The 23,199-nt window shown below is 39.7% G+C and overlaps 1 protein-coding gene across 3 annotated transcripts in view; it reads right to left on the minus strand.

Annotated features, from left to right (window-relative positions):
• Positions 1 to 23,199, minus strand: part of TSPAN9 (tetraspanin 9) — a 263,849-nt gene that overhangs the window by 231,070 nt on the left and 9,580 nt on the right. For all 3 annotated transcript variants that reach the window (XM_043968600.1, XM_043968602.1, XM_043968599.1), the window contains exon 3: positions 6,817 to 6,852. The gene's annotated coding sequence lies outside the window, so the exon portion shown is untranslated. The remainder of the gene's footprint in view (positions 1 to 6,816; positions 6,853 to 23,199) is intronic.

Raw genomic sequence — 23,199 nt, forward strand, 5'->3', positions numbered from 1 at the left:
CTACGGCATAGAACTTTACTCCACTTCAACCACCTTGGAGGGATGTTCACATCTTGGATCTCAGCATCACCCATAACTGTGCAAACTCTGTGATCTTGAATGCTCAAATTCCCTTTTAATCATAACCTACTATCCTTCCAAATCTCCCTGTTTCTCTCCTCCTTAACCTACTATTCATGCTCACAACCTCCAGTTGCTTCATTCCTCTCTGTTCCCCCTATCTTCATAACCCTAATCTATACTTCTTTCCCTCCCTTGGTCATATGATTAACCATATGACTATGACTTTTCACCTTTTCCAGCTTTCTGGACCAAAAATCTCAAATCACTTTACAATTCATCTCAATCCTCTTCAACCTCTCCATTTTCTTCAAATCTTTTACCGAGGAAGAGGAAGAGACACAGGGTCAAGCAGATACATGAAAGTAGCTTCTAAGACTCAGTGTCAGATGGGAGGAAGACCCAAGTATCCTGGTCCCACAATATTTCAGCATTCTCGACTAGACAATGCTTTTTCTCAACAGATAACACTTTGGACATCTGAACCCTAAACATCAGAGTGTGTATGCTCATCTGGACCAAGATTCAAAGGCTTCTGCTCCACCAGCTGATTTTGGTATCCTTTAGCCAATTTAACATTAATTACTTACAGAATTCCAGAACTGGAAAGGAACCTTAAGGGCCAAATGGCCCAACCTATATAAAGCATGAAATTCCTCTATGATATTCCCACAAAGTAGTCACCCAGCCTCTCCTTAAAGTCCTTGTTATGGGAAACTCACTACCTCCCAATGTGAATCCAAAATTTACGTCCTCGTAATTCCAAGTATTTCACCCTTATTCTGCCAGCTAAAGTCAAGCAAAAGAAGTCTAGTACATACTCCATGAACCAGCTTTCGAAATACTTTCAAATAATGGATTTAGAGTTAGAGATTTGGACTCAAATCCACACTCTTCCACTTGCCATCTACATGACCCTGAGGAAATCATTTGATTTCTCTAGGCTTCGGGTTCCTCACCCCGTAAAAGTCAAATCAACAAGCATTTATCAAATATTTCTTATGTTCCTGGCACTGGGAACACAGTGCTGTGATAAAGAGGAGAACAAGAAAGTCTAATGGAGAAGACAACATACAAGGAGTTATGTATAAATAAGAAATTGGGGATAGTATCAGAGGGGAGGCACTATGATTAAGGAAGACTAAGGAAGGTTTCTTGTAGAAAGTTAGCTGAGATTTAAAGAAAGTCATGGAGATCAGAGTGGAGATGAGGAAGAAAAGCATTCCAGACATAGGGAACAGCAAGTGAAAATGCCCAGAGTCGGAGCAGCTAGGTGGTGCAATGGATAGAGCACAGGGCCCGAGTTCAAATCCGACCTCAGACCCTTGACACTTACGAGCTGTGTGACCCTGGACAAGTCACTTAACCCCAATTGCCTCACAAAAAAAAGAAAGAAAAAGAAAAAAGAAAAGAAAATGCCCAGAGTCTAGAGATGCAACGTTAAGGAGCCCAGTGTCACCAGATCAAAGAGTACATTCGGGACAGTAAGGGATAAGAAGACCAAAAAGGTACAGGTTATGAAGGGTTTTAAAAGATGAACTGAGGATTTTTATCCTGAAGGAGCCACTGAAGTTTAATGAATTAGGTGGGGGGAGAGCAACATGGCTAGACTAGTGCTTTAGAAAAATCAGGGACTAGAAGATGGCAGAGCAGCAGAGAGCAATGTAACTGGACTCCTGTCCATAAACCTCCTTCTCCAGACAGTTCTAGAAAATGAGCCGGACTTAAGACTGATGGAAAAATCCAGAAAAAGTCACAGTGAGTCATTTGTTCAGCCAAGTTCAGCATAGAGAGAGAGACATAGAGATCTCTGGACATTGGGGATAGGTTTGGGCCAAGACCACACTACACCTGAAGCACTCCAGAGCCCGGGCAAGAGGAGGTCCTGTTCTTATATCCACCCCCAGACCCACACAGGGGCACTGCAATGAAACAGTTGTCAACTGGCAACTTTTTCACACACCACACAGGTCTGGGTCACAGATCCAGGGCAGACCAAAAAGGGGACCTCAGCAAAGGGATGCCATTCCTGGGTAAGGTGTCCAGAAGCTGAAAAAGTTCAGAACTAAGCAGCAGCTGTTTGACTCATAACCCCAGAGAAAAGCAGGACCTTGGTTCCAGCATCTAGCACAGGAAAAACCAGGGCAAGAATCTTAGACCAAAGAGGTCTACAATTCTGCACTCTGAACCAGCAGAGCTTTGTAGCTAGCTGACAGTGGCTGAGTCCAGCAATGTTCTGACCAAAACCTAGGTCAAAAACGTTCAGGGTTTAGACAAAAGGGGCAATAATCAGACTGTGTCCTGGATCAGAACACTGAAAGCACAGGCCCCCAATCTGAAATGTCCCTGAGACCCTTGAATTCTCAATAAGAAAGACACAAGACCAGTCCAGACCTCTCTTCCTTAACATCAAGTCCAAAGTAAAGAAGTAGGCTGGAAGAAATGGGCAAACAAAAAAAGAATCCCACCACAAAGAGCTATTATGGTGGTAGGAAAGCTCCAAGACATAAATGCAAAAGAGAATAACTTCAAAACATCTACAAGCAAAGCCTCAAAGAAAAACATAGCCTGGGCACAAACTCAACTAGAATTCCTGGAAGAGATGAAGCAGAAGTTAAAAAATGTTCTTGTAAATGAAATAAAAACACTTGAGGGGAAAAATTGGAAGAGAAATGATAGCTATGAAAGAAATAATTGAAAAGGGAATTAACAACTTGGCACAAGAAGTCAAAAACCTTGGCCAAGCAACAAAAATCCTTAAAAATTAGAATGGACCGAATAGAAGTCAACAATTCCATATGGGACAAAAAGAAATAATAACACAAAGGTTGGAAAATAAGAGAAGAAAATGTAAGGCATTTCATCATGAAAATGATTGATGTAAAAAAGTTTGAGGAGAAAAAAATGTACGGATTATTGGACTAACTGGATGTCATGACCAAAAATTAAAAAATGCCTAGATATCGTATCTCAAGAAGTTTTAAAAGAAAACTGGGACAGCTAGGTGATGCAGTGAATAGAGTACCAGCCCTGGAGTCAGAAGGACCTGAGTTCAAATCCGGCCTCAGACACTTAACACTTACTAGCTGTGTGACTCTGGGCAAGTCACTTAACCCCAATTGCCTCAACAACAACAACAATAAAAAAAAAAAAAGAAAACTGCCCAGATCTCTAAGAACCAGAGGGCAAAGAAGAAAAAGAAAATCTATCTGAGCAGCTAGGTGGTGTAGTGGATAAAGCACCAGCCCTGGATTCAGGAGGACCTGAGCTCAAATCCAGCCTCAGATACTTGACACTTACTAGCTGTGTGACCCTGGGCAAGTCACTTAACCCTCAATGCCCTGGGAGGAAGGGAGGAAGGGAGGAAGGGAGGAAGGAAGGGAGGAAGGAAGGAAGGAAGGAAGGAAGGAAGGAAGGAAGGAAGGAAGGAAGGAAGGAAGGAAGGAAGGAAGGAAGGAAGGAAGGAAGGAAGGAAGGGAAAAAGAAAGAATCTATTGGTCCCCTCATGAAATGAAACCTCAAAATAAAAATTCCCAGGAACATCATAGCCAAAACCCAGAGTTTCTGGATCAAACAAAAAATACAGGGGCAGCTAGGTGGCGCAGTGGATAGAGCACCGGCCCTGGAGTCAGGAGTACCTGAGTTCAAATCCGGCCTCAGACACTTAACACTTACTAGCTGTGTGACCCTGGGCAAGTCACTTAACCCCAATTGCCTCACTTAAAAAAAAAAAAAATACAAGCAGCCAGAAGGAAAAAAATTTAAGTATCAAAGAGCTACAGTTAGGATCATCCACAATTTAATAGCCACCATTATAAAGGAGAATAGAAGTTGGAATATAATATTCCAGAAGGTAAAGGACTTACAACCAGGAATAACTTACCAAGCAAAACTCAGTATAATGCCTCAGGGGGAAGAAATGGACCTTTACTGAAAAAATAGAGCACTTCCACGCATTCTTGATGAAAAGACTAGAATTGCAAAGAAACTCTGAAGTTAAAACACAAGAGTTAAGAGAGTCCCCCTGAGCTCTATCATCATCTGGGGTCATAGAAAGAGTCTAATTAGATAGAAGGCAAGGGAGTAATCCTGTTTGTCTTGATATCTTAAGAGAAGGGAAGAGGAATATACTTGGTGTGGGAGGAAGGAAAGGAAAGGAAAATGATCTTACATAATTAGGGTTAACAAGTAGAACACTATTCAAACAAAGAGGAAGAAATGGAACAGATAGTTCAACCTCACTCTCATCTAAACTGGTTAAAGGAAGGAATACACACACACACACACACACACACACACACACACACACAGAACTCGGTACAAAAATACATTTAATTCAACATGGAAACAGAAAGGAAAGAAGGGGAATTAGGAAAATATGGAAGGGTAGATGAAGAGAGGGATTAATCCTAAGCAAAACAAACTCTAAGAATGTACAAAAAATATTTATAGTTCTTTTGAGAAGGCAAAGAACAGGAATCTGAAGGGGTGCCCATGAATGGGAGAATGGATGAACAATTAATGGTATAGAAATGTGATTGGGTCAATTGTGTTGTAAGAAATGACAAAGTAAATGGTTTCAGAGAAACTTGGAAAGACTCATATGATCTGATGCAGAGTAAAGTGAAAAAAGGCAAGAGAATAATTTACACAATGACAGTAATGGAAAAGGCAAACAACTTTGAAAGAAGTAGGAACTCTTATCAGTATAAGGAATGACCAACCACAATTCCAAAGGACTGATGATGAGAGGTGAAGAACTCAGAAGGTAAAATGAGACAAAACTGTTTTGGACATGACCAATATGGACATTTGTTTTGATTGACTATGTAAGTTTGTAAAAGGGTTTGTTGACTTTGATTCTCAATTGGTGGGATGAGAAGAGTGAGAAGGCAGAGTTTTGTGGTTCAAAATACATATAATTTTTAATAACTATATTGGACTACATGAACTCTAAAGTCCTTTCTAGTTTTAATTCCTTGATCCTGTACTCATGTCCTTCACTAAGTCTTCTCCTGGATAAATATCTCCAGTTCTTTCAATTGATTCACTTAATTTTCCTGAGCTCCAACTTCCTCATCTGTAAAATGTAATTATTACTATATGCACTATCAGCTTCCCAGGACTATTGTGAAGCTCAAATGAAACTATATATTTAAAGTGCTTTCTCTGTACGTGGAAAGCCTATGTAAATATGAGCTAGTATAAACACAGCATCCAGACTCGGAGAACTTACAATCAAGAGAGAAAATCCCAAGCAAACAACCTCACACTGGTCATGCAGACAACAGAATTAATAAATACACAATTCTATTCCCTGATTCTGCCATTTGAGTTGCATAACCCTGGGCAAGTCACTTAATCTCTGAGTCTCAGTCTCCTCTGTAAAATGAGGAGAATGATAACCACAAAGTCACAAGTATTTAGCTGATACGTCAATATCATCTATTATTAATTGTAACTATTATCTTCCCAGGTGTGTCAGAAGAAGCTGATGGTGACAGCCACTGGCACAGCCAAAAGAGGATAAACAGTGAAAAATGTTCATCTTGGAGCTGGAAGGGACTGAGGACTTAATAAAGCAGAATGTTCCTTGGATGGGGAGATATGAGAACAAGTCCTCTGAAATCTCTTTCCCACTGAAGTTCTGGTAGAAAGGATGCAAAAGAAGTATAACTGGTCAAGGGCTCTAGACTGGCAACTAGCATGGATTGTGTTCTCCTTTGTGGCTTCTCCATCTGGTGATTTTGTCCTCTCTGGATTTTCAAGAACCTACTCTTTCTCGATTCTCCTCCTATCTGCCTGACCACTCCTTCTCTGGCTCATTATCCATAGTACATCCACTAACTATGGGTGACCTCCCCTCCAAGGCCCTCTTCTCTTTTCTCTCTATACAATCTCAGTTATTTCAATAGTTCCCTATGGTTCAATAACCACATCTTGTTCATAGGATCCTAGATTTGGAGCTCGAAGACCATGTGGTCCAGCCTCATCCTTTTACAGTTGAGGAAACTGAATCAGAGAGAGACTGAGTCAATTGTCATGGTCACATGGGTTGTAAATGCCTAGAGGGGAGTCCTCTAACTCCAGGGTCAGCTCTCTTTGCTCTAAACTACACTGGCTCCTCTAATGATGCCCAAGATCCACATATCCAGCTCTACTCTCCCTCCTGAATGCTGTCACATCATCAGTCTCCTACTGGAAGCCTCCAGGTCTCTGACTCAGCCAAGGTTAGAGGGATGCAATTGGCAAAATCAAATCCAAAAGAACTAGCCAGATGATGGAGTATAAGGAAGTGGTACAGCCGACTCTTTAGCACAGCTATCCCAACAAAGCTTGAGGAAGAGCATCAAATCAATGATTATCAGGGGAGTCCAAAGAGAAAGTCAAGTGAGTCCACATTTCCAGCCCAGCTTAGGACAGGAAGAGAGCCAGATGCCTTTGGGCACTGGTGATGAATGGACCCACCCAGGAAGGTCTATGAAGAAGCCTTCCCATGCTGGGGCTGAGGCTGGCAGCCACTGTTTGCTGAACTAAGCAGGGAACAAAGACAGAAGCAAGTCACTATGAAAGAGATGTCCATCCCCACCAGAGGTAGAGCCCGTGCAGAGAACATGAACCAGTGTTGGACCTGCAGTTCCATCCAGTAATTATCTATTAGAGGGGGTGAACAAGCATATCATATATAATATAATCATATCATATCACATAAATATATCATATAAACTACTTGCAAAAAATAGGAAAAAGTCTTACCAGTTTCCTTCTATGATGCAAATATAATCTTGATGCCTAAACCAAGAGAAAACAGAGAAAGAAAACTATAAATCCTAATGAAAACTGATGCAATTTTTTTTTACATTATACCCTATGACCAGGTTAGATTTTACCAAGAATATAGGGCTGGGTGAATTGCAAAGTTGTAAACATAACAGATTTCATTAATAACAAAAACAATAAAAATCACATAGTTTTACCAATAGATGTAAAAAAGAAAAAGCTTTCAACAAAATAGGAATAAATGGACCTTTTATTAATTTGGTAAACAAAGAGCCAGCATTACATGTAATGAAGATAATTGACTACTAGACATTTCAAACTAGATGTTTCAGAGACATTGTAAATTCAAACTATGCAAATCTGAACTCATTACTCTTCCCCCTGAGTCCTACCCTCTTCCAAGCTTCTCTTTCTCTGTTGAAAGCACAACCATCCTTCCACCGCCCCTAGTGATATCAGCATTATCCTTGACTCTCCATTCTTCTTCAGCCCACACATCCAGTCACCTGCCAAACTCTGCAAATTCTGGGTTCACCACATCTCTTGCATCTGATACTTTCCACCCATGTTATTTCAGGCATTCTTTATCTTTCACCTGGATTACTGACACAAACTCCTCACTGTTCTTCCTGCCTCAAATCTCTCCCTGCTCCAGTTTCACTTCCATAAATCCAAAGACCCCAAATGAAAAAAATCTGCAATAAGTTTCTCTGACAAAGTTCTAATTTGTAACATATATAGGCAAGTAATTCAAATTAAAGAATATAAACTATTCCGCAGTTAATAAACGGTCAAGGGATACGAATAGCTGGTTTTCAGAGAAAGAAATCCAAGCTAATGACAGCCATAAGAAAAAATGCTCTATTCATCACTAATAATTAGAAAATGCAAATTAAAGCAACTCTAAAATATGACCTCACACCCAGCAGATTGGCAAAGACGACCAACCAAAAAAAGCACTCAGCACAATGGCTACATAGTAGATGCTTAATAAATGCTTACTGACTGACAAAAAAGAAAAATGGCAAATGCTGAGAGGAGAGTCTATGAAGAAATAGGTACATTAATGCATTGTTGGTGGAATTGCAAACTAGTCTGGCCATTTTAGAAAACAAATTGGAACTATGCCCAAAAAACTATTAAACGGTGTTGTAAAAACCTTTGACCCAGCAATACCACTATTATATCTATACCCCAAAGAGATCAAAAGATCCATATGTACAAAAAAATTTTAGAGCAGTTCTTTTCATAGAGGAAAAGAATTGGAAACTGAGGGAGTGTCCATCAACTGGGCAATGATTGAACAAACTATGGTATATTAATATTATGGAATACTATTGTGGGAAAGAAATGAAGGGGATTGTTTCAGAGAAACCTGAAAAGACTGACATGAAATGTCACAGAAATAAAGTGAGCAGAACCAGAAGAACAATTTATAGAATAACTATATGTTAAAGACAAACAACTTTGAAAAACTTAGGAACTCTGATCAACACAATGACCAACCACAATTGCAAAGGATTCATGATGAAATATGCTACCCACCTCTAGACAGAGAGGTGACGGACTCAGTCCTGACTTGTTTTTTTTTATGTCATTGCTGTTGGGGGGGGGGGGGGAAGAAGAATAACCAATGCAGGAATTTGTTTTGCATGACTATACTATACATTTATTTGGGTTTTTTTTTTGTTTTTTGTGGGGCAATGGGGGTTAAGTGACTTGCCCAAGGTCACACAGCTAGTAAGTGTCAAGTGTCTGAGGCCACATTTGAACTCAGGTCCTCCTGAATCCAGGGCTGGTGCTTTATCCACTACGCCACCTAGCCGCCACCTAGCCGCCCCCTATACTATACATTTATAATGGGTTTTGGTTTTCTTTTTTTTCTCATTGTGGGGAGAAGGGTGGGAAGGAGAGAATTCCAGCCTAAAAATAAAATAAACTTAATTTTTAAAAATCCCAACTGCTAGGGTAAGTTTTTCTCTTTGAGAAAAACTGCTAGGAAATCTGAAGAATATTCTGGCAGAAATTAACTTTAGACAAATACCTCACACCATATACCAAGACTAGCTCCAAATGGATTTATGAGTTAGACATAAAAAGTGACATCACATACAAATTTGACAAACATAGAGGGCATTCTTTTGGATCTATGGAGTGGGGAAAAGTTCAGACCAAACAAGGGATAGAGAGGATCAGAGGAAATAAAAAGGACAATTCTAATTCTGTTACTAAAATTGATAGTTTTTGCACAAGTAAAACCAATGCATTTAAAATTATACCAGAAAAAGTTATCTGGTAGGGGTAAAATCTCTGTAATAAGTTTCTCTAAAAAAGTTTTCATATCCAAAACATATAAGGAATTGATTCAGATATATAAGAACAAGAGCTATTCTCTATTTTGACAAACTTCAAGGATATGAATAGGAAGTTCTAAAAGGAGGAAATTCAAGTAATCAATAGTCCCAATCACTAAAAATTAGAGAAATGTAATTTTAAAATCTGAGATTATACCTAATACCCATCAGATTGGCAGATATATATATATATTTTAGTGAGGCAATTGGGGCCAAGTGACTTGCCCAGGGTCACACAGCTAGCAAGTGTCAAGTGTCTGAGGCTGGATTCAGGTACTCCTGAATCCAGGGCCAGTGCTTCATCCCCTGCGCCACCTAGCCGCCCCAGATATTTTTTTTTTTAAAAAAAGGAAAATGACCATTTTTAGAGGGGCAGTGTGAAGAAAGACTACGTACATTGTTGGTAGAGCTACAAATTGTTCTAGACATTCTAGAAAGCAATTTGGAACTATGCCCAAGTCAACAAGCATTTATTAAGAACCTAATATGTGCTAGGCACTATACTAAACAGGAATGAAAAAAAAAGGGCAAAACAGTCCCTGTCCTCAAGAAGCTCACCATCTAATGGGGGAAAGGAGAGACAGCATGAAAGTAACTATGTACAAACAAAATATATACAGGATAAAAAAAAAATCAGTGAATTGTGTATATCCTTGGATCTACCAATACCACTTATACACCAAAGAGATCAAAGAAAAAGGAAAAGGACTCATATGTTACAAAAATATTTACAACAATTCTTTTTGTAGTGACACAACTGAAAAAACAGTGGGCACCTACCAAATGAGTAAGAACAGAATAAATTGGGGCAGCTAGGTGGCACAGTGGACAGAGCACCAGCCCTACGTTCAGGAGGACCTGAGTTCAAACCTAGCCTCAGACACTTGACACTTACTAGCTGTGTGACCCTGGGCAAGTCACTTAACCCCAACTGCCTCACCAAAAAAATAAATAAATAAATAAATTATAATGTGAGTGTATATATCTAGATGTATGGGGGGGAAGGGGGCGGTGTATAAGAAATAACAAAACGGATAGTCCCAGACAGTTCTGGGAAGACTTATATGAACTGTTTGTTGCCTATAAAGTGAGCAGAACCAGAAGAATAATTTATACAATCAAAGCAACATTATAAAGACTTAAGAAATGTAACTCAGTGACCAACCACAGGAACTAGCCAAAGGATTGCCAAAATGAAAAAAGAAGAAAAAAGTCAGAAAAGTGGGTCATCGAAGCAGTTAGAAAATGTAGGGAAGAGAAGGAAAATCGGTAGGAAACAGAGAAGCAGGACAGCTTTGAAAATAATATGTTAAATTTGTTGTGTACTTGGGAGAGAGGAACGGTTTTCCAGCTGCCATCCTCTTTAGTCCTCTGTGCTTTGTATATGGTACATTTCATCTTATTTGGTGTTTGTTAAGTTCAGAATAAAAACAACTCAAAAAAAATGGTTTTAATCAAATCCACCCTTAATGACTTAAGCCCAGGGCCTGGAGGAAAAGAAACCTTTATGACTCACCCCAAGCAAGTAAACTGCCAGACAGCCTCTCCTAAGCACAAGGCCAGAGAGCCTGCTTTCTACAAAGAACAGGTCTTGGAGCCAATCCAGCTGTGATTGCATCTCCTGGGTCCAGCTGGCTAACACAGCTAGCAATGGGGGGCCCATGAAGCCCCAGGAATTTTCCATTCAAACAACCAAGATTTACAAGTTCCCTGACAAGGTCCCATTTAGGTTGAGTAACATCCTTACTTGGATCATGACAGGCCCAAATGAAAAGGCTATTCAGTTTGGCAATATTCTACCAGGAGGCCAAGGTAAACAGGGCTTTGTGGCCAGATTAAAAACGGGACATAGAAGTTGCAAGGGAAGCAGTTTACTGGATCACAGGATTTAGGGTTGTAAAGGATTTTAGAGATCCTTTTATAGAGGAGGGAAACTGGGGCCAAAGAAAGCTTATTGGCACACCCAAAGATACACAGACAATACATGACGGATCCAGGATTTGAACCCAGATCTTCTGATGCCTTATGGAGTGCCCTTTCCACCAGAAAGTCAGACAATAGCAGTACTATCAGCACCTACTCAGTTTAGTCCCTTCTCCTTACCACTGTGAAAGTTTATAGGAAATGGCTACGCTGAACAAGAAGCTGAATGTCCAGCTTCCCTAAACCAACTCCAACAAAAACACTTTATAAAGAGCAAGGAACCTTATAGCTTCTGGCCTCTCAAAACTGACTTTGAAAGAAAAGAAAAATTCCAGATAAAAATCAGAGGATCCCAGATTAGCTTTAGAATCTTTCTCATTATTAACCCTATAATTAGTGCCCCTATAATTAGGGGCAGCTAGGTGGCTCAGTGGATAGAGCACTGGCCCTGGAGTCAGGAGGAACTGAGTTCAAATCTGGCCTCAGACACTTGACACTTACTAACTGTGTGACCCTGGGCAAGTTACTTAACCCCAACTGCCTCACCAAAAAAAAAAAAAAAATAATAATAATAAAGAGCAAGGAACCCAATAAGAAACTTTAGCAAGTGACTTCTTCCAACTCAAAAATTTCAATCAGAAGCCCAAGAGCATCAGGGAAGGGGGACCCCCAAGCAAAGCAAGCCCCAGTGCCACCACCAGTGAGTGCTGAGACACAAGAGGCCCACAAGGTTCTGAGTCCAGATGCAGAAAGAATGGTCCCCACATTGGGGCTTACTCAGAGGAATTTTCCATTCCATAGTGAAATAGATAAATTTCAAGTATTTCTGATGGAGGGGAAGGGGAGCGGGCAGAGTTATTCAATTCCTATTCAGGAACTTTGAAATGCAAACACAAGAGTTCAGAGAAACCTGGAAAGGTAAATTTATTTAACCAATTTAAAGGTACCATAAAATGATATACTGCTAAGATTCTAATAGAGGAAAGAAATGTGTCCCTTCAGAACCTTAATGTCTTCAAAGTATAATGGAATATTACTATTTTCTAAGAAAGATAAAGAATTCAGAAAAAGTTGGAAAGATGTCACTATACAGAAAGAAATAAAAGAAGGGCAATGGTTTACAAGATTATCTCAATAATGTCAAGGAAAAGCAGCTGCAAAAGACTTCAATATATTGTTCCATGCAATAACCAATCATGAATTCAAAAGGACAGGTGAAGGACAGAAGAAGTACACCTCCCACCTCTTGGCAGAGAGGAGATGGGACTATGAGTATGGAAGAAGGCATACATTTTCAAATGTGTCTAATGTGTTAATTTGCTTTGCTTAACAGGATTTATTTATTCCAAATGTCATTAGGAAATACCAATAATGTTAAAAAAATAATAAACCACAACAAGAAAAAAATTTTAAAAGAAAAATAAGCAAGCAGAAAGGATCCTGGGCCTAGATTTGGAGACATGTTTTTATTCAAACACTGACATTTCATAGCTATGTGATTTCAAACAAGTCATTAAGTCTCAGTTTCTCCATATGCGTAAGATCAACAAGGTAGACAAGTCCAGATGATCTTTAAGGTCTCTTTCTGTTCTAACGTGTGTATTAAATTCTTCCTCTCCCTCATCGTCTCATCTAACACATATACCCAAAAAAGTTCTGAAGCTAAATAGTGCAGCTACCCATTCTCTTCACTCACTCTCTTCTAAGCTCCCAAAACAACCAACTCTAGATCGTGTGGCACTAATTATAGGGTTAATAATGAGAAAGATTCTAAAGCTAATCTGGGATCCTCTGATTTTTATCTGGAATTTTTCTTTTCTTTCAAAGTCAGTTTTGAGAGGCCAGAAGCTATAAGCAGACACAGAAATTCCAAAGAGATCAGAGTTCATCCCATCAAACGAAAATAACACACATGAGCTTCTCATCTCCAAAAGAATACGATCATTTGGGGTTGATTACTATGCAACAAGAATGTCCTCTTACAGCTGTCATGCCAGCAATCGCTTTTAAAGTTGTTGAGGCTACCCTTGGGCTCAGGTGACATGGATGAAGGAAGAAATGAGAAAGAAATGAAGCAAGGAGAAGGATGGAGAGCTAAGGTGAAGAACTGATTTTGGTTGGATCTTCCATTCACTTCTTTGTGATTTTAGGCAAGTCCTTATCCTTGTTTATCTTCAGTGTTCCTTATCTGTGAAATGACAGGAAATTTATAAATTCTCTCCTAAGGACATAGAGAACTACCATGAAGATGACTAAGAATTGGTGCATCAAGTGCCTTAAATTTCTCACAGTAGGAAAGAGGAAAAGAAACAAGCATTTATTAAGTACCTACTATGTGCCAGGTACTGTGCTAAACATTTCACAAATATTAATAATTTGATTAAATAATTAAATAAAATAAACTAATTTGCTCTCATAGCAAAGGACTTGAGAGATGTATTATTATTAACTCAGATGTCGGCTTTCATGAAAGAAAGCATCATGAAGAACAGGATAATCACTCCAGGGACGACTTGGTCCAACAAGCCGTATTCTCTCTTTCCTGTGATGATAGAACAAAGGAAAAGGCCCTAAACCATGACGGGGCAGTGCCTGAGGTCAGATAGCAACAATAACTCCCAGACTAGAGAGAGGCAGCAAGGTCTAGTAAAGAGCATGCTGGACTTGGATTGGGGAGAGAGCTAGATTCGAACCCCATACCTGCCACTGGCCAGCTATGTGACCAAAGCAAAGTCACTTAACATCTCTGAGCTCGTTACTTCATAGAGTTATTGCTTGAATTAAACAACCTCAAAACAATCAATCGATAAACATTTATTAAGCACCTACTATGTGCTGGGCACTGCGCTAAGCACTATAGAAAAGCTGATTGTTATTATGAAGAAGGAAGGGAAAATGTCAAAATCTCAGATTTATAGACTTGTCTTTATTGCTTTTTATATAGATTTCTTCATTCTCCATTCTGCACCAATAACCCAGACCAGATGGCATGGCCTGCCATCGCACATATATTCCCTCATAGGGAAACACTATGTCCGTACACACATATAAATATATATGAATATAAATACATTTCAGACTCCTAGGAATGCTTATCTCCCAATGTCATATAAACAGATTTTTTTTCTTAAATAAGTGCCAGACAATTACAAATAGAGAGAAAGAGATACGCATACACATGATAATCATTCATGAAATGTTTGTTCACCATATTGTTGTTGTCACGTATGCCCATTCTAAGAAATACATACACAGGGGCAGCTAGGTAGCGCAGTGGATAGAGCACCAGCCTTGGAGTCAGGAGTACCTGAGTTCAAATCCGGCCTCAGACACTTAACACTTACTAGCTGTGTGACCCTGGGCAAGTCACTTAACCCCAATTGCCTCACTAAAAAAAACCAAAACAGAAATATATACACAGAGACAAACTCATGCGTACATATATACCCACAATAAACAGAATGAACAGCTAGATGATTGAGCTAAAATGAATAAAACTGGAAAAGAATCAACATATTGGGGTAGGAAGAACACTGGGTCTAATAGTGACACTTTAATTAAACTATATGACCTCAAACAACTCACTAAACCTTAGTTTACAGATGTGTAAAATGGGTACACAGGCCCAGATGATCCTAAGGTCTCTTTCTGTTCTAAATTCTATCATGATCTGAACATCCCCATTAGGTCTGAGCAGATCAAAGGGAGCCCTACCAGGAAGTAGGGGAATCTCTAAATAACCTCAAAGAGCAATTATCCTTCAAATATAGTCTTGGGGACACCCACCGAAAGGTCTGGTCTCTCCTATAATTCATTTTCATAATATACTGTTTTTTCTAGTATGATAAGAACTTTATTTAAGGTACTTGATAAAAGTCAAAATAAATGTTAAAATGTCTAAGAGAAAAAATAAAATAAAATGCCTAAGAGAGAAGTACCTTGCACTTAGTTGTTGTTCTGTTGTTTCAATCATGTCCAACTCTTCATGACCCCGTTTGGAGTTTTCTTAGCAAAGATATTAGAGTACTTCACCACTTCCTTCTCCAGCTCATTTTACAGATGAGGAAACTGACACTAACAGACTTAAGTGACTTGCCATGGGGTCACACAGCTAGTGGCTGAGGCCAAATTTGAACTCAGGTCTTCCTGACTCCAGTCCCAGCACTCGAACCATTGCACCACCTAGTTGCCCCTGGCACTTAGTAGGTAATGAATAAATGCTTGTTGCATTGAATTGCTGAACTGAAGGAAGCAAAGGGTCCTGGGCCTTCCTCAGATGAAAATGGTTAGAATTCTGTTTTGGGATGATTGCATAAAACACTTGGGGTCCTGCTGTTGTTTTGTAACAGTAGCTTCTGGACTCCATAAGGAATCGAGATGTTCAAAAAATATTTGCGGGGGGGCAGCTAGATGGCGCAGTGGATAGAGCACTGGCCCTGGAGTCAGAAGTACCTGAGTTCAAATCCGGCCTTAGACACTTAATACTTACTAGCTGTGTGACCCTGGGCAAGTCACTTAACCCCAATTGCCTCACTAAAAAAAAAAAAAAAAGAATAGCAAAAAATATTTGCGGATTGAACTACAGAAATTAAAGCCTTGCTAAAAAACCCTAAGTCTTGGCAGGGGCCAGGAGGGAGGAGAGTGGCTGCTAATCAAGACTAGGCCTTTTTTCAAGGTTTCATTCCAATTCCTGACACTGCATAGAAAAGCAGACTTCTTGGTGGTTTATGCTCTGTCTTTGTAATCTCTCCTTAGAATCTAGTACACTGTGCTTATAAATATAAAATAAATAAGTAAACCATGCCACAAGGTGGTTACAGGGCATTAACCCTTTGTTTGGCAGGACATGGAGATACAACTGGCCTCCTAAGCTTGGCTGGGTTACTCTAACTGCCTGACCACGCTGAGGTCTCTCCATGTCACTTCCATGGCCAACTATTTCACTGAGTTACATCAGTTCTCCCGTACCACAGATTATGAGACACATAGACACCAGGGGGAGCAGAGAGGAAGGGAAGCAGGGAGAGAGAACAAAGAAGGGAGGGGGGGGGGGGGAATTAGCCTTTTTCATCTATGAAGCATTTCTCTCAAGAGGGGTTCTAGTAGAAGGTTAGGAGACTACAAGCCTGTTCTTCCTTTGTTCAAGTTTGATTAATGTGTAATCTGTGAAAAAGAGAAATATTGTTGGAAAAGCATATTTTGTCAAGTCAAGTCTAAGCTCTCTAGGGGAAAAGTGAGTGAGATAAATGGTTGGATCTGGGGAGAATCACCCCTACTGGCAACTTCATGACATTGTTCTCCAAATTGAGCCCCCAGATAGCATTAGTGACCCCACCAGTTTCTCATCACACCCCTTCTCCCCTAATTTTGTCTGATCTCATTCTCTCCTAAACAAGCTACAGCATTCTAGTGTAGAAGAGCCAGGGTCAATAAGTGGCAAAAAAAGAGAGAAAAACACAGAAATGATGACCTTATATAATAGGCCAAAGACCATGTCCAATTTGAGACTAGATGTCAACTGAGGGCTAACAATGTAGAAGACAGACCTCAATCTGAGATAAAGAAAAATTTCCTACAAAAAGAATGGGCATGGGGGCAGCTAGGCGGAGCAGTGGATAAAGCACCGGCCCTGGATTCAGGAGTCCCTGAGTTCAAATCCGGCCTCAAACACTTGACACTTACTAGCTGTGTGACCCTGGGCAAGTCACTTAACCCTCACTGCCCCACAAAAAAACAAAAAAACAAAAAAGAATGGGCAGTCTTGAGAGGGGATACACTCACTAACCCTGCCCCACTCATGCACGCACACACAAGCACACACGAACACACACCCCACTTCCTGGATGACCCCTTGTTGAGATGTAATTCTTGTTTGGGTGCAGTTTGAACCTGGTGCCCTATGAGGTCCTTTCCAACTGTGAGAGCTGTGATTCCACGAAAATGATGAAGTTGGACTCAATAAACTCTAAAGTTTCTTCTAACTCGAGACTCTAATATCAATCCAAAACATTCCACAAACACAACCTTCATGATTGGAGAGAGGGGGTGGTGAGTGAAAAAATATCTAACAGAGGCTCCCACCCACACATTATTTTAGATAACCGGCTTCACTTCTCTCAAGCAAAACAACTTACAAGGACGGGCAACCAACCTGTTAAACAAAGTCTAGATTCCTCTGTCTGACATTCAAGGACCTCTAGCACTTGGCCCCTGCTCATCTTACCTCAATCTCCTTCTGCTCTCAGTCTATTCCAGTTATAACAATCTCCTCACAGTCCTAAATGGTTCTTGATTCCATTCTTCTACTAATGCCATTCTACCCCCTAAGAACATCACCCTCCCATGCTCAGCCTCACCTCTTCTCTGCCTATTCAAATTCTACCTCTTCAAGGTCCAGCCCATATCTCATCTCCTCTACAGTCTTCCCTGAACACTAGATCCCATTCTAATGTCTTCCATCTCTGAACCCAATAACATTTTTAATTGATACAACTCAATTTAGCACTTGTGTAAACTGCCTTTTATTAGTCTCTCTATATGTATATGTGTGTGTACCTATATATCTATATCTGTCTACCTATCTTGCCTCCCTCACGAGAATGGGTATCATGTATATCTCTCTATATCAATATATATCAATACAGATATATATAAAGATCTTGCCTCCCTCGTGAGAATGGGTGCCGTGCTTTACACCCACCAATGTTCGCCATCTTGCTGGGCTCATAGTAGGTGTTCAACACTTATTTGCTGGCTTACTGATTTTTTAAAAACCTCCTCACTTCAGTATCCATTCCCAAAAAGCTGTGTAGGTGGTCTCATGGAGAGAGCCAAGCCTACAGCAAAGAAGATTTGAGATAGAATTCTTTTTTCCCTACCAAACTTGTAGCCTCCAAAAGGAAAGGGATAATTTCTTATTAATCTTTGTATCTCCCATGGCACTTAATACACTGCCTTATACAGGGTAGTTTAATAAATGTTTGTTGAAAAATATAGTTGAATTAAGCGATGACCAACTATGATACACTCAGCTCTTCTCAGCAATACAATGAGCCAAGACAATTTCAAAAGACTCATAATGGAAAATGCTCTCCACATCCAGAGAAAGAACGATGGAGTCTGAATGCAGATCAGAGCATAGCATTTCCACTGTATTTGTTTTTTCTTTCTTGTATTTTTTCCCTTTTGTTCTGATTCTTCTTTCACAACATGAGTAATATGGAAATATGTTTAACATGATTGTATATATATATAACTTATATCAGAATGCTTGCTGTCTTAGGGAAGAGGGAGAGAAGGGAGGGAGAAAAATTTTAAACCCATCCTATAAAAATGTTGAAAACTAAAAAATAAATACTGTTGCTTATTAAAAAAAAAAGAAAAAGAAAAAGATTGGGGCAGCTAGGTGGCGCAGTGGATATAAAGCACAGGCCCTGGATTCAGGAGGACCTGAGTTCAAATCTGACCTCAGACACTTGACACTTATTAGCTGTATGACCCTGGGCAAGTCACTTAACCCTCATTGCCCCTCAAAAAAATTTTTTAAAGATTAGGGAAAAAAAACAATAAAAAAAGAAAAACTATTGTTGAATTACAATGAATAAAATTCAACTTAGATTTGATTTATCCCCTCCTATATCTTCCAATCTCCTCCAGAGTTTCTCTCTTCCACCATCAACCCCTCTTCCTAATCCACTAATCCATTAGCTTTTAGTGAGACAATTGGGGTTGAGTGACTTGCCCAGGGTCACACAGCTAGTAAGTGTGTGTTAAGTGTATGAGGCCGGATTTGAACTCAGGTACTCCTGACTCCTGGGCCGGTGCTCTATCCACTGAGCCACCTAGCTGCCCCAATCCATTAGCTTTTTATCTGCTGCCTACAAATATGCCTTTTCTGACTTATCCTTGCAAAACCCTTATACCAGACCCTGCTACTCCCTTAGGCTATTTCTCTATAAGTCTCCTTCCTTTCAAACTAGTAGAAAAGCTGTTAATACTTTTCTTGACCTCCTCACCTCCCTGTCACTTCTCATGGTCTTGCAGTCTGGCTTCCAACATTAACAAAAAGTGTTCTCACTAAGGTTGTCAATGATTTCTTAATTGTTAACTCCAATAGCTCTTTCTCAGGCTTCAACCTTCTTGACCTCTTCACAGCATTTGACAATGTTGACTACGCTCCATGCCTAAATACTATTTCCTCTTTGGATGTTTTTGGCCTTTCCTTTTTCTAGTTTTCTTCCTACCGACCTAAAAGGTCCTTCTCATTTAAGAGCATAATACAATTTTTTGTTTTTTAAATTCATTTGTTCATTCATTATCTGCTTCTTTGGGGGGGGGGGCACAGAGGGAGAGACACAGAGACAAAGAGACAGGGACAGAGGAGAGAAGAGAGATCTCCAATCCTCATCTCTCTCCAGAGCTCCAGTACCCAATCACCAACAGCCTATTAAACATTTCAACCTGATTATCTTACTGGTCATCTTAAACTCAAAATGTCCAAAACCAAACTTGCTATTTTTTTCATCTAAACCTACCCACTTCTTCTAACTTCCCTATGTTTTTTGAGGACATCACCATCCATCGAATTACCCAGGTTCAAAACCTGAGTCATTCCCAACTCTTCACTCTCCATCCACTCCCACATCCAATCAGATGCCAAGTCTTATCAACTGTACGACTACAGAATTCCTCCACACCTCCAGCATCCATACCCTTCCTTCCACTTCAATATCCACCACCTCCCTCAATCTCAGGCCCTCATACCTCTAACTTAGATTACTGCACTAGCCTCCTAATTGGTCTCTCTTCCTTCTCTAATCTATCGTCCACAGAGCTGCCAAAGCGATATTCTGCCATGCTAAAAGCTTCTATGCCTCCTTCCTGCCTCTAGGAAAAAGTAAATTCTTTTGTTTGACATTTAAAACCCTTCACAAACTGGCTCCAACCTATCTTTCCAAATTAATTTTACATTAGTATCCCCCACATTCCTGTGTTCCAGCCAAGCTTGCCCATTTTCCATTCCCTGTAAAATAGCATTTGGGTTAGGGAGTAGGAGGGCGGGGAAGAGGGAGAGGAAGAGGGAGAAAGGGGGAGGAGGGGGAGAGAGAGGGAGAGAGAGAGAGAGAGAGAGAGAGAGAGAGAGAGAGAGAGAGAGAGAGAGAGAAAGAGGGAGGGGGGAGAGAGAGAGAGAGAGAGAGAGAGAGAGAGAGAGAGAGAGAGAGAGAGAGCGCACGCAAGCATGCCAAGATGGCAGAGTAGAAGACAGCAACCCAGATGAACTCTCCCAACATTCCCCCCCAAAAAAACTCTAAAACCATGCCTCAAATCAAATTCTGGAGCAGCAGAGCCAACAAAAGGTTGGAGTGAGACATTTTTCCAGGCTAAGGCAACATGAGAGGTCAGCAGGAAATATCTTTGCCTAGAGAGCACATGGCAACAACACCAGTAATGGGTCTTGGAGGTGGGAGCTCTCAGCCCAAACATAAGAAAGGGGTCAAATGGTCAGAAAGAGATTACAGGGGATCCTTTGGTGGCAGTGGGTGTAGAACATAGAACTATTTAGCAACTCTATTGCCTATGTGTAGTTCTTGGTCACAGCTGGTCACAAGGGAGCAAGAGCCCTTAAAAACCTAAACTCGGGGGCAGCTAGGTGGCGCAGTGGATAAAGCACCAGCCCTGGATTCAGGAGTTCCTGAGTTCAAATCCGGCATCAGACACTTGACACCTACTAGCTGTGTGACCCTGGGCAAGTCACTTAATCCCCACTGCCCCGCCAAAAAAAAACAAAAACAAAAAAAAAAAAAAACAAAACAAAAAAATAAAAAAAACCCTAAACTCGTTTTATCAGTGATTTTAGTCAGTTTCCCCAAAAACTGGGGGAACAGATTAGGACCCACATTTAGAATTGTAAATTACACATAGGTAACTCCTAAAGAATTTTATCATTATTAGAGCCATTAGAAGGAAACTACATAATCTACACAGACAGAGGGCATGGGTATGAGTTGATTATGTTGGGATAATCTCAAAAAAATATGAAAGGGTAAAAAAGATAGGTGTACTAAGAGAAGGGGGAAGCATAAGGAAGAATGGGGAAAATTATCTCACACACAAAAAGGCATTCAAGGGGTGACAGGCAAAGAATCTCACTCTCATCAAACTGGCTCAAAGAAGGAGGAATAAATATACATACTCAGTTTAGTATAGAAATCTTTTTTTATAAGAAATTGTATATTACAAATTTCATCTATCACTTTCTATGACATATCCTCTACTTATTTAGCCCTGCAACCCAGACATTTCTTTTTTAAATAATTTTTCCCAATTACATGTAAAAACCATTTTTAACATTTATTTTTTAAAATTCTGAGTTCTAAATTCTCCCTCCTTCCCCACCCCTACACCCAAGATGGTAAGCAATTTGATATCGGTTATACATGTGCAATCATGCAAAGAATATTTTCATATTCATCTATAGAAAAACCATAGGAATCAAGAGAAGAGAATAAGAGAAAGTGGGTAAGGAGGAACACCGTGATAAAAGGGAAGGAAGATAAAGGAAGGCAGTGGTCAGAGGCAAAACGGACTTTTGAGGACAAAGTAAAAAGGGAATGAGAAGGAAAAGCAGAAAATAATAGGAAAAAGGGAAATATATAGTTAGAAATCATAGCTGTAAATGGAAATGGAATGAACTCACCCATAAAATAGAAGCAGATAGCAGAGTGGATTAGAAACCAGAATCCAACAATATATTCTTTTTCAAGAGATATATTTAAAACAGAAAGACACACATACCAAGTTAAAATAAGGAGCTAAAGCAGAATGTTTCAACTGTAATAATAATTTTTTGTTGTTTTGTTTTTTGTTTTTTTGTTTTTAGTGAGGCAATTGGGGTTAAGTGACTTGCCCGGGGTCACACAGCTAGTAAGTATTAAGTGTCTGAGGCCGGATTTGAACCTGACTCCAGGGCCGGTGCTCTATCCACTGCGCCACCTAGCTGCCCCTGTAATAATAATTTTTAAAAGGCAAAGCAAAAATAGACCTAATTAAAGAGATAATCAGAGAAACATTTTGCTAGGTCAATAAAATAATGTAAACAATTTATAGAAGTTTCTTTGATAAAGGATTCATTTCTCAAATATATAGGAAATTTAAATTTATAAAAATAAGAGCCATTCTCCAATTAATAAATGGTCAAAGGATATGAGTATTGAGAAGAAATCAAAGCTATCTACAGTTATATGGAAAAATGCTCTAAATCACTATGGATAAGAGAAATGCAAATTAAAATAACTCTGAGGTACCCCCTCATACCTATTAGAAATGACAAATGCTGGAGGGAATGTGGGAAAATAGGTACACTAATGCACTGTTGGTGGAGTTGTGAACTGGTCTAACCATTCTGGAGTTTGAATTCCAAGGGATAAAAAATTCTACATACCCTTTAACCCAGCAATACAACCCAGCAATAACTCTACTAAGACTGTTTCCAAAAGAGATCAAAGAATAAGGAAAAGGACCTCTGTGTACAAAAATATTTAAAGCAGTTCTTTTTTGTGGTGGCAAAGAATTAGAAATTGAAGGGATGCCTACCATCTGGACAATGACTCAACAGGTTGTGATATATGATTGTGATAGAAAAATGATGAGAGGAGTGGTTTCAGAAAAACATGGGAAGACCTATATCAACTGATCCAAAGTAAAGTGATCAGAACAAGGAGATCATTGTACATAGTGACACACTATTGTAATGGTGCTCAACTATGATTTAGTGACTCTGATCAATACAATGATCCAAGACAATTCTGAGACAATTCATGATGAAAAATGCTAGCCACTTCCTGAGAGAATTGATGAACTCTGAGTACAATTTTTTTCACTTTCATTTTCTTGCTTTTTCTTTCATGACCTGGCTAAATGTTTTATATGATTTCACATGTATAACTGTTATCACATTGCCTGCCCTCTCAGTGAGAGGCTGGCAGGAAGAAAAGAATTTGGAACTAAAAAAAAACTGTTAAAAGAATGCTAAAAATAGGGGGCAACTAGGTGGCACAGTGGATAAAGCAAGGGCCCTGGATTC

Source organism: Dromiciops gliroides, chromosome 5 (genome assembly GCF_019393635.1).
Source record: "Dromiciops gliroides isolate mDroGli1 chromosome 5, mDroGli1.pri, whole genome shotgun sequence".
Taxonomy (NCBI): domain Eukaryota; kingdom Metazoa; phylum Chordata; class Mammalia; order Microbiotheria; family Microbiotheriidae; genus Dromiciops; species Dromiciops gliroides.